Raw genomic sequence first — 13,875 nt, 5'->3', positions numbered from 1 at the left:
GCGGAAGAAACGAAAGAAGAGATTCCCGCACACTCTCCCTAGAAATTTATAATTTAAACCGCCTGTCGGCAGCTAATTTCCTGTTCGGGGGGCGTGTCTACGACCATAACGCTTTCTCGCGGTTAACCTGGACAGTTGAGGACCTCCGATGATTCGGTCGAGGGAGAATAACGAAGAAAGTGAGTGAATGAGTGAGTGAGAAAGAGAGAGAGAGAGAGAGAGAGAGAGAGAGAGAGAGAAGAAAGCTGCATGGACCGAGATCTCTCTTTCTCCTCTCTTCGCACTTTTTTCGGAAACGGTGGTCGCAGCACTTTGCCGGTCGCGAAGCAGCTGCTAGCTGCTGCAAGCTGTACGAAGAAATGATAATGAAATGACGAACGTCGCAGACATTAAGAAAAACGGCATTTGGCGGCTCTTTTATTACTTTTAAAGTTACATCCAATTTATTCATATTTCTCTTTTTTCTATGCAATGATTAATGTAACAAGAATTTTAACTGATAAAATGTATTATGTTTAGTTACCTCTGGTTAATAATTAAAAACATCTAACTAAAATGACGACTGAGAAAAAAGGATAAGCTTCAACAAAGAAATAATAACAACAATAGTGGGATCTCAATAAGTGATATAGCATTGACATTGATAACTTAATCAAGTATGACTATGATCTTTCAATTAAGTAAAAAAATGACATTCGTCATTAATTATGCGGATTTGATAAAATTGGATGTTCAGTTAAGTCAATTTATTTAATGATCGACGCGATATATGAGAACGCAATACAGAAATAAACGTTTTCTACGTTTTCTACGTGGAGAAAAGGAGGTCGTTCTCTCTCTTCATTAACACATACTTCATAGGCGACGCTTAATGAATCAGACGTTCATATATCAGCTCGCAACAACGCGCGCGGTGTTTTTTCAAGAGACTCGATTTATCTGCGTCGAAGTGCGACAAGAGGAAGAAGAGAGGGGAGAGAGAGAGAGAGAGAGAGAGAGAGAGAGAGAGAGAGAGAGAGAGAGAGTTCCCTCATAGAATTATTCTATGAGGGAACCATTTTCGGTATCCAAATAACAGGGTGTCATCCGCGACATTAGTTGGCTCCCTCGACCCTTTCCAATCGTGTAAGCCAATCGTGCGTCGACATTAGCAATAATCCTTTTTTTCTTCCGTTACGTGTATTCCCCTATGCTCGAAGAACGAGGGATGATATTTTTCTATGCATGGAATCCGCAGAAGTTTTCGACGATTGCAAGAGGCATGCGGCCCTTTTCTTGCGCATGGTCTCTCGCAGAGCGCATCCCTCGAGACGGTAAAGCTGATCCTTCTTTTTTCATCATCCCTCGTTCTTCCTCGTCCCTTTTTCAGAGAACGACAAATACGCAATCGCACGGAGGTGGTGCTTCGGTTGTCTAAACGAGCCGAGAAGTCGCCGTCGTGGTCTTTGCACCGTACTTCCGGTAAAAAAGCTGAGGCATATAATTTTTCAAAACGCGTTCCAACGCGTCATAACGCATAAATTATCTGCTGTAAATTATCTTGCACAAAGAAGAACGAGGTCCATCGGTTTATTTTATAACATTCTAATCGAGACGCACAAAATCCAGAATCTTTTCAATAAAAACTATAGACATAAAGTAAAAAATATCAAATATTTGTAAAGAATAATTTTTGTAAAGTATAATTTTTTTTATATTTGCAGTTTTCTAAAAATATAATAACGCAAAATATAAATGTAACGCAAAATTAACACATCTCGACTGATTTTTTTTCTAAAATGTAGCAGAAAAAGTGTATCAAAATATAAAAACAAATTTATTTTTAATGATATTAATGATAAAATAAAATAAATTTTATTTTATTGTTTAATGTTGTAAATTTATAATTGTAAATTTATATATTATTATGTATATTTATATATTATTTTATATATATATATATATATATATATATATATATTTATTGTTATATTTATATATATTATTAGTATATACATATATTATTTTTATTCACAAAAATTCATTTCAATGATCGTAAGAAACGAAAGTTTAGAATAGAACTTATCTTTAGCGAATAGTTCCGGTCTGTCGATCACGTCGATTTCTTTCGAGTTTCCGCGCAATGAAAACATATGAGCTTTCCTTGGCACTGCCGGGTGCATCGACGCTGTCGACGGGATGCGTCAAGCGCGCCTATTAGTGGCCTTCGCGGTATCATAAAGTAAATCCCACAAAAAAAAGAAGTCGCGGATGCTCTTTACGATGCCATCGTTCTCGAAGGCGCCGATGCGGCCTGCGGATGGTCGTGGAATTTACAGCTTCCACGTTCCGATCTATTTTAACGATAGCTATGGGTGTATCTCTCTGTCGCACGTAACTAACAATCGAATGCGAGAATACTTATTTGAGTTTCAAAACATTGAATGTAAACTTCAGATATTTCTGAAACAAAGTCGATTTTCGATTTTTTATTACAACCATAGGTGCTAATTTTTCTGCCGAATTTCTGAATTTTAATGATTTTTTTTAGAAATAAATAGGAGCGTAGAGATGACAGTTTTTGATACTTTCTTCAGTTTGAAGAGATTCTTCAGCAACAGATTTTATTTTTATGACAGAATAAACTAAGATATAAAATATGCCAAATGAATGAAACGAATTGTGCCCATTCACTTTTTTCTTCATTTTTTTCAAAAAATCGACATCTGATAGAATACTAATTCAAAGACGGCAATCATACAACTTATCATTATAACTTTTCTTATTTTTCTTTTTTTTTTGAAAAATTTTTTTGACTTCTGAAAAAAATTACACCTCTAATTTGCTTATGTTCTGTATATATGATATTTTGAAAATTTTAAAATGATTTATTAAAAAAGTCTTGTTTGATTTAAATTGAAATAACGAGATCGCGGAGGCTGTCAAAGTGCGCGGTCGCGTTTGAAGAATTTCTCATTCACGGATCGTTCGTTGATGTCGCCGACTGGGCGAGAGTTGCTCGAAACTTTTCTAACAGGAAACGTAATATTCTAGGATGGATGCGGGGAGATACGCTCGATTATGCGAGCTTTCTGTCGCGCCGGCGCCAGTGAGACGAGAGCGACTCTTCTTTCCGAACAAATAAATGGTTAAAATCATCCGCGGTGTGCCAAATTTCAAAGCTGAAAGAAGCAACCGTGAGCTCGACGGTCTTTCGTTACAAATCCGTGATCACGGCGCATTTAGCATGACTACAACAAAGTCACAAGGTACAAATTAAATCTACGTATTTAATTTCGCTAAAATTCGAAGATTGTTTAATTAAGACCTCCATTAAAAATAGATTTATTAAAAAAACATTCAAACTGGAAAATAAAAAAATCAAAAATAAAGATAAAAATAGTTCAAAAATAAAAAGTCATTGATGTGCCTGATATCTAGTCAAGTTGCTTAAAAATTGGAGCTTGGAAGTTGTTTAAAAATTAAAAATTCGACATTTTATAAATATCATATTTTAACATCAGCGGTAATTATAATATTTTATATAAATTTGCGCGCTTGAGAGTATAACGCGAAACGTAATACGTGGTGATCGCTGTGCCTCGTGTTCCTATAAATTCTCGCAAATTATAATAGGCATGAAGCCACTTAGTCCGACACACGACGGCGGCTAACAGCTGTTTCGGTGTCGACGAGACACGGCAGCCGGTCTCGCGCCTGTCCTCCTCATGTGATCTCTGTAACCCAGCCAGCGTCATGCACCAAATGTGCAAGTGCGGTCGCGTCTCGTTGATGACACCTGCTTACAGATGTTCCAGATACCGTAAAACGATGCCATCGGAGCCTCCGAACGGTACGATCAGCGCCGTATAATTCACCACATCCACCCACCCACCCATCCACCCCCCCACACACACCCACACACACACACACACACACACACACACACACACACACCCCACACACACACCCCACACACACACACACACACACACACACACACACACACACACAATTATTCAGCACTTCTCTTGAAAATCTGTAGCTCGTTCGTTTGCTAATGCTTTAAACGCGAAAGAATGTACACGTTCAGGTTAAATTATTTTCCGATTGTTTTGAAATATTTCAAAATATATTCCTTGTAGTTTCCTTTTGGAGAGAATCAAATATAAAAAAAAAACCATTGAATGTGTTTCTTGAAAAGAAAATTTTTATAGATTCAAATAAAAAGTCAAGCAACAAGATAAAGATTTGAAGAAGCAGGAATGAAATGGCAAAAAAATTTTTAAATTTTCAAATTTGTCCTTTATTTTCTCGAAAAAAATATAATCATTATATAAAAGAAAAGATCGTCATTGTTAGCGTCTCGTATGGTTGATTTTGCATTACTAGATGTCTTTAATGATGATGAACAATTCTCAATTTTCTGATTGCCTAATAAACGTACTTATATTATTTCATATACTCACATATCCGAGATTTCACTCTTTTACATGTTTCGCATCACACCTCTATACACCCCTGCAATTTCATATATCTATACATCTACATACACATATCCCTATATGTCCCTACACATCCCCATCTCACGCTTTTACACGTTTGCATACCTACACTACTTTCAAACACTTCCATACTCCTATATGATCATATAGTTCATTTCACACGTTCATTTTTCCATGCAATCATATATATTCGTATTTGTAATATACTCGTATCTCCTTACGCCTTCATCCGCTGTCTCCCATTTTTATATATTTGCACATCTACTTCCAACACTTCCCTATCTAGCTACGAAATTTCATATATTTGTTCTTTTACGCATCAGGTATCTTTGTACTTATACACTTTCTGCACTTTCCATATGGCCACAAATCCGCTCTGTCATTTGGAATTTTCTAGCAAGAGATACAAATTGAAACAGAAGTTATTTTGTCTTTGTTTCTTTTTGAACATCGAAGAAAATGACTTTTGCGTTAATTTGTGTTTCTTGTGAAAAGTTCCTATTATTATTAATCCGTTGATGATAAATCTTCATGTCTGACTGATTTCTATTTAGACACGAAGATTTATTTACTTCTATTTATTATTATTTATTTCTATTCTATTTATTTATTTATTTTTATTTCTTATTTATTTATTTCTATTTTGAAAATTGCGAAAGTTCGAAGAGTCCTCCATTCTATCGCATCTGAAATAAGATGTTGATGATGATTGAAGATGGGAGAGATCTTTGTACGGTGGGGCGATCAAGTCCGTCAGAATGGGTCAGAATAATAGCAAGTTAAATTTTATAGTGAACATGTTTCAAGAATAATAGCAAGTTAAATTTTATAGTGAACATGATTCAAGTTAATATTGGACATATACTTTTTGTATTAAATAAAATTGTTAATAAAAATCATTATAAATGTTCTATTTTCGTTTTAAATGAATATCTAAATTTCTAGAAAAATAGTTTTCATTTAAAAACTATTTTTGTACAATCTCATTTGGTTTCAATAATCAATGATAAAAAATTAAAAATGATAAAAAACTATTTAAATTGAATTATAGCTCTGTTTTTGATTAGACACAATTATTATAATTTATGTTTTATTAAATATATGATTATGTATTGATTATCAAAAAGTGAATTTTTGGTATATTTTACAAGTTTATTCTATCGATTTTTTATAAACTTTATTTTATTAAAAAATGTTTTTATTTTAATATATTTTGCAGTATTTGTTTAAATTTCTACAATGATCTTGAATTCCTTCTTATTTCATATTTTCAGATAAACGAAAGAAAAGTTAAGACGAGCAATCATGGAAGACGATTTGCGCCATAACTAAAGGCGGAGTTCCAGGTGGGCCGACAGGTAGATTGCACCAATCAAAGAATATAGGTAAGAAAATATTTAGAATATCCTACCTGTATCAGAATATAGATAAAAAATTCAAAGTCGAATAAGGTAATTATTCCAGTAAGTATTTCATTTTTCAATTTATTTATTTTATTAAATAATTAATTCAATACATCATATTAATTAAATATATTTAAAAAGAAATATAATATTATACATTATCACACTACTTATTAATTAAAATAAAATAAAATCTAAATAAAATATTACATCTTTTACATCTCTCAACTAAAATATTACAAAAAAAAGAATTATTAGCTATAATGTTTATTGTAATCTCCAGCGATATCAATAGTAAGAAAGAACACGTTTATCAAATGAATATGTACTTCTCTGCAAAGCAAGAAGTACATATTTATTAGAGTTATCGTTTTATATTACATATGTAATGTTGGGACAACAAGATTATGAATTATCGATTTACCACTGATAAATCGATAGACGTTTATTAAAATTCTAATAATTATTTTTATATGACTAAAAGTCGGATCTTTCAATATGATAGGTAAAGTTCAGAATATCATTATGCAAAATGTATATTTAATTTGTTATGCAAATATATTTTTGTTTTTTTAATAAATTGTAAATTGTAAATTGTAAATTGTAAAAAATTTTTTAAATTATAAAAAAATTGTAATTAATAATTAATTGTAATTAACAACTTTAAATAATTTACATGACTTACAGTTTTAAATTATTTACTGAAGAAATTATTTTATTCTCAAACAAATAAAACCCATCGAATGCAATTTGAAATCGAAATTTATTTTCTATTATTTCGAGATGATCCAACCACTTTCCACCATCTTTTCTTTAAGCAAGCATTCTCATTTTTCAGTTTACTCCATTTTCCATCGAGCCACAGGTCGTCTCTCGTGCTTATTCTCAATATACAGGAAAAGAAAAATTGCGCTCCGAGTCATTCGTTCGCGCACAGTCGGAAAAACATTCTGAAAAAGCAACGATGAATCTTTCGTCGAGAGGATCTCCAATGTTCTTACTAGACCCGCCGGAATTCCAGTAGCGAAAAGGACAAGGGAAGAAAATAGGCACGCTTCCTTCGTACACAGAAAAGTGTCGCGTGTCCTACCGGTGGGCCTTTGCATTCTAAGAATTAGGATCGTTTGCCATTAAAAGATTCGATCTTTGACCTGTCAAGGTCCAAAAAGTCGATGGTGCAAAGTTATCGGAGCATGGAAAAAAAAACTTACGTCGGTCATTATCGACTTTGTTCTTGAGTACCGCCAGTTTCTTCGAGGCGGAGCTCATCCAGTTTTGAGGGAACGTTTGGCGAATCTTTGTCATTATTCGTATGACGTGATTTATGAGCATCAAGATCATATTCTGAGAGACGACTAGCAAAGAACTAGCCCTGATCCTAGCTTTGTCTCATCAAGAAATAACATATTTCTGGTGTAACGTCATTTCCCTTAATCGTTAATTACTAATGACAGATTCAAAAGGGATATTATTTCATGAAACATTGTAAAATAAAATGTTCCAGTATTGTTTTCTAATAACATTATACATTTGTATGAAGCATTTCGCGATGTACCACCGTACACTTTACTTATGAATTTTTCTATTTAAATCGTGTAAAATTGATTCGTATTAATAAATAATTAACAATTTTTTTATTCATATTAATAAATAATTAACGATTTTTTTCAAAATTTGACTTGTTGTGTCGCACAAATTGTTGAGTTGCACAAAGAGTGATGAAAAAGAGTGAAGACGGACCATTTTATAAAAACGTATTCGCCACACACCGAGTTATAACATCTATTAAGAGCCGACATCTTCAGTTTGTTGGGGTATAAGATGAACAAAAAGAGTTTCGTAAGATGAACGCGCCGCCATTTCTAAGATCGCATTGGTGCTCGTGAGGGCGGGGGAGAAAACACTCGAATTAACGTGTCTTCAGGGAGATATAAAACTTATATTCATGGGTCACGAGGTTTCGTGAGCTGCGACGGTTACGATCATCAACTATCGACAAAAAATGGACCTCATGGGGCAGCCCCATGGGGCTCTCAGTCTCTCTCAGCTGGAGGTCGCACTCTACATTTCATTATAAATTTCCAAATTTTTCTTTTTGCTCGTTAATATTTATTTAAATATTTTCTAGATAATAGTGTGATATAAAAACTAACGTGATGAACTTTTAACGATTGTAAATTACAAAATTTTTCACAAACTTTATAAATTATTTTCACAATTCGCTTATTTTCCATATAATTATTCCATATTATTTATTATGTTTCAATAAACATCCACGAGTATAAATATATAATATGATATTCCCCTATAAACAATTGATACAAAAAATATATAAATATTTATACAATTATATGTATTGCATGATATAAAAAATGTATTTGTAAACGTATTACAAATATGTACATATATAAATATATGTATACATAATATATTTGTAATATATAAAAAAATATATTCTATTTATATATACAATATATGCATATTATAAATATAATAATTATATTTTATAATAATATAATTAATTATTATATTTTTAATAATATAATATAATAATCTTTGACTGTTCATCTATTAATGTGTATAATATCCATTTAACATGTCTTCCTTTATAAAAAAGGAGATGTTAAGTGGATTACTCGCATTTATCGAAATTTATTGCCGCATTTATCGAAGTTTGTTGCCGCTTTTCCGCGATGCTGATTGGTTCTTTTGCTGCTAATTTTGTGAGTTACTGTCAATTTGTAAATGACAATTTGTAAAAGACGGGTGAAGTTAATAGCGAATGAAACTTTGAATCGGTTTTGAACAAGGACAAAGATAAGATAAACAAGGATGAATGAGTTTCTATTTTTCATTACAATAGTACGTCGCTATCATCAACAAATAATATAAAAATATATAATATGAAAAGCTTACAGGCGTAGTGCCTGTTACGTTCTAGTATAATAAATATATGATCCCATGTAATGTGTTTATAATATTTTATAAATGATATGATTTTATAATTATTAACATAAACTAATTATCTCTTTACAATTGGTAATAATTTCTATTTTTTTCGAGTATCCAAAAATTATAACGCATGATATATACAAAGAAACACATATTTGAATATGTCCAAATACATGTACAAATTCAAATGGTTAAAAGTTTTTATTCCCATTTATACTGCCTTTAAGGCCCCTAAGTAGTCACCGCGGCCATATTGGAATCGTGACGTCATAGGCGAGAAATAACACAGTAAAGTTTATTGCGCTAATTTTGCAAATAAAGAGATATTTGACTAAAATAACACTTGATATGGCTTTAAGACACTTGTGAAAATAGGCGGCTGCTATTCTTTCTCTTCCTGATAGTCAATAAATAACTGTAAAAGGCATGTGAAATGAAGCCTGTTCAGACAGAAAACGTACAATTTGACAACTATTGAAAGAAGTAGAAAAAATGCTTTCACATGTAATGTCCAAAAATAATTTTAGTTGCCGCCCATTTTTACGAATCTGATAAGTACGAAACAAGTCACATCTGCACGATTAAGTACATAATAACGAAATAGCCGCAATAAAAAATTTCGTTGGCCACACGCCACTTATATAAAGATAAACAAGGATAAGGATAAGATGAACAAGAATGAATGAGCTTTTATTTTTCACCACGATGTACGTCGCTACCGTCAACGCAAAGTTTCTCGCTGAGTACTCAGAAGCCTTAAGTATTATTAAACTATTGCAATGATATTCCTTTATTCATTTATATAAAAATTACGAATTTTTAATCTAAATCATATTTTTTCAATATTTTTGTTCGATTTTAATTTGTAAAAAAGAAATAATATAATAATTCAATTTCTACAATGATAAAAATTGATTATTAAATATTTCACAAATATATGAGAAAGAAGAATTTATTCAGATTTTTATATAGTTTTGAATAAAACTGATCTTTAAAGACCTAGGTTGTAGACAAGAAATGTTAAATTACACAATGTACACAATGTGTTAAAATATTTTTCTTGAAAAAAGCACGTATTGCTTAATGAATAAACTTATATTCAGTCTTTTCTTTTTAGCAAAATAATATTTTCTTTTTAGTGATTTTTCATTCAAAAAGAGGAAAAATAATATTTTTGAATCGAGACATGTGTATGAAGGTTCAGGTATCAAGAGTTAACATATGCATGTCTTCAATCCTGTTTTGAAACCTTTGAAAGATAATGTTCTTTTATTTATAAAGATTTTGCATTTATAAACATGACCAAATCCCATGTAAGCAAAAGTCGTTTAAAGAATGAATAAAATTATAGTATATTGTATTCTTTTATCTCCTAAGAAAAATTTGTTATAATATTTTTTCGATCTGTAATATTTTTACAATTAGAGGTTTAAACATCCTTAAAATTTCAATGGTTTTAAAAGAAATTTCAATTTTTATTTTGTGCTCGTAGAAATTTTATAATAAAAATTAATTATACCTTCTATCTATAGAAGACACTAGCGGGATCCAATAAAACAGTAATTTATTTCCATGTACCTTCGGAAGACGTCTGGCGAACACATGTCTTTTATTCGATAAAAAAACAAAACATACACGTAATGTGACATTGGCCGACGATGAAATCTTAAACGCTAATCTTTTGACATAGAATACGAAAAGAAAAGAATAGAATACGAATAGAATAGAAAACTATAAGCTTAAGCAAATATGAAACTCTAATATAATGAAGAAAATAACAAATCATTTTTGAAATCAACGACGTCTTAATCAAGATTCTTTTCTGTATTCTTTAGGATACAATAGAACAGTATAATTATAATGAGAAATGAATTCAATTGGTTGAGAATTCTCTTTCATTATCGTGCTAACAAAAGCAAAAGTTAATATAATATTATATATAATATTATATTATATAAAAGATAATATAAATGTATATAATATAATTTAATATGCACAAAATTAAGTTAAAAAAATATTTGCTATGACGGAAAAATTAAGAAGTTCGATTCTAGATTCTCCTATCTTCTTTCATCGATGACGACATCCCTCACCACTATCGTCACAGTGCATGTTTCTCGTGACAGAGAAGGGACCACCCTCGTCGTCCGCGACGCAAATATCGTACTGATTATTCGGCGATATCCGGGACTGTAATACCACACGATACCCCGAAGTCATAAAATTCATCGGATCTGTGAATAGTCTGGAATAAACTCCTTTGTGATAACGCAGCTGTTTTCCTTAATTTCCTTAATTTCCAATGATCAATCTGTTCTCTCCCCCCTCCCTTTCTCTCTCTCTCTCTCTCTCTCTTTCTCTCTCGTCTCTCCCTCATTTGTTTTAATTTTTCATTTACAATTTATGATATTTAATTTAAATTATACTTAAGAATTTAGTAGTGTTTTACTAATGAATTTTTTATTTAACTTAAGTACTTCACCTTAAAAATGAGTCAAATTTTACTTTTTTTTTTGTATTCTTGTAATATCATGTCTTAAAAATGTGTTTTGAAAAGATTTTGTAAAAATTTTGAAAATTGAATGAGAATAAATGTTTCTATAAGCATGCAAAGTTATTAAGTGCATGTACGTACTTTTTATTTATTCTCAAAAATAAAATATTTTGTTTCCTTTAGGGAAGTATACTATGGTAAAAATTCTAAAAAAGTTCTTCTTGGGATTTTTAAAAAATAATTATAAATCTTAAAAAAGTTATTAATTGATATATCGAATAAATTTTGATGCGCACGCGTGCGCATGTGTGTGTGTGTGTGTGTGTGTGTGTGTGTGTGTGTGTGTGTGTGTGTGTGTGTGTGTTGTGATGTTGCATAGAATTATAGATTCCTGTATTCAAAAAACATAGTTCATCGAAGACATAAAGAACTCAAGTTGCAATTATCAAAAATTTTTGAAAATTTCAAAACTATATGAATAGTCATAAGTACGAATTTTTTGAATATTTTTTTTACAAAATAATAAAAAAAATGATGAAAAAGGTTCACGATTTTTCTTAATATTTTTTATTATTTTGATACTTTTAGTTTTAGAAATTAATAATAAAAAAAATTCATATGCTTAACTTCATTTGTGAAATTTGTTCATTTTGTGAAATTACTTTGGAAACTTGAAGCCAATCCATCAAAAATTATTCTCATTATAGATGTGTTATAATTAAAGACTATTTTAAATATTTTAACGTGTTAGATTTAATTATTTAAATTAAAAACAAAAAATTTTGCTATCAATAAAGTACTAGTACTAGTACAAAAATTTTCTTATTAAAAATTAAGAAATTTAATTTCTTATAAAGGCATAAATAAAATATATATTATATTTTATGGGAAAGTAAATATTTGAATAATTTTTTTTAAATCTCAAATCTTATTAAAATGTTAATCAATTGAAATGATTCAATGTATAAATACATACTTCAATACATACGGTAGTAAACGATAGATATATTTTTTATTATTAAAAATTGGAAAATTTGTTCTAAAAGAGTTAAAATATCTTTTTTTAATCTCTCCATTTTAGAAATTGATATTAATAAGCCCCATTTTAATATTTACAGCCTCATTTTAATATTTATAATTATCTTAAAAAAGTTGCTATTCTATTTACTTAAATTTTGTAATATTAAGAAATCCTAATCCTTGTCTAAGTCCAAAGAATAATATTTTTTATTTCAATAAATGTTTAATATCTTTGTAAATTTTTGTTTGATAATATTATATCATATATTTTATATTTTATATTAAGCAAATTTTTATTTTTACGTTTTAAAATTTGAAATTCATAATATAAATATATTATCTAATTAATCAAATATTAAGAGTTATCCTGCTATTTGCTTAATATTGCCTAATACTTTGCTTTAAAAATTTTTTTTATACAAATATTTATTTTGTATAACAACTGTTTTTGTTTATCAAAGAAATGAAGAACAAGGATATAGAAATAATAAAAGAATTTAGTAAGAGATATTATGTCAGTTATTAAGTTTATTTGAACATAATTATTTCATTGAAATTTTATTAAATTTTATTGTTCAAAATGTTATTAAAAATTTTAATAAAATTTTACTAAATTTAATTTTTATTTTGAAAGGTTTCGATCAATATGATCATGAAAAACATTTTGTCATGTTCGTATATATTGTAAATTGTTATGCTGGCTATTTATAAAAACTAGAAAATTAAAAAGAGAATACAGATAAATAAAAACACTTATCTTATTTATTAAATTAAAATGAAGTAAAAACAACTGATAAAAAATTTGCCATAAGATTTGCCAAAATTTTCGAGTTTGTACAATTAGAAAGAAAGATTTTCATATGGTCATTCAAGTTGTGCAAGTGAAAGTGTACCGCGTTAGAATCCTACTGTTAAAAGACCCCGAAATTTCAGTTACATAACTATTTTTTATTTAAAATAGGTATAAATTTTATTGATAATATTATAAGTTTGATTACATTTTTTTAATTTCAATCAAGTTTAAAATTAAAATTGTTAATTTAAAATTATTCTCTCCTTATTTTTACACCAGGATTCTAAAAGTCCTTAACATGATTACATTTAATGGTGAAGCCTCGTTAACAAATATTGATAATTAAGTTTAAATTAATTAAATAAATAATTTCATAAAAATCATTAGTTATACTTCTGCAGCAGAAGTATAAAGTATTAGAAAGAGATTAAAATATTTTATTGTTTAACAAAAATAAACAAATTACAAGAAATTAATTCGCTTCCTTTTGAAAAAGATTAAAATATTTAAGCAAATTTTTGAAAATGTATTTTCCCAAAGTTCCAACAAACAATAAACTATGAACTATAATTGTCAATGAGTGATCATAGATAAGAAAGAAGAAAAGTCATTTATTCCGAAAAAAATAGATGAGATAATGAAACAAATTAAAAAACTTTTAACTTAGAAGTTTTAAATCTGATAATCACGCATTTGTATACAGTTAATGGAGTCCATGTGAATCTCTGA

This window comes from Pogonomyrmex barbatus, unplaced genomic scaffold, assembly GCF_055798465.1.
Source record: "Pogonomyrmex barbatus isolate J1 unplaced genomic scaffold, ASM5579846v1 scaffold17, whole genome shotgun sequence".
In the NCBI taxonomy this organism is placed as follows: domain Eukaryota; kingdom Metazoa; phylum Arthropoda; class Insecta; order Hymenoptera; family Formicidae; genus Pogonomyrmex; species Pogonomyrmex barbatus.
This window is presented reverse-complemented; position numbering follows the sequence as displayed.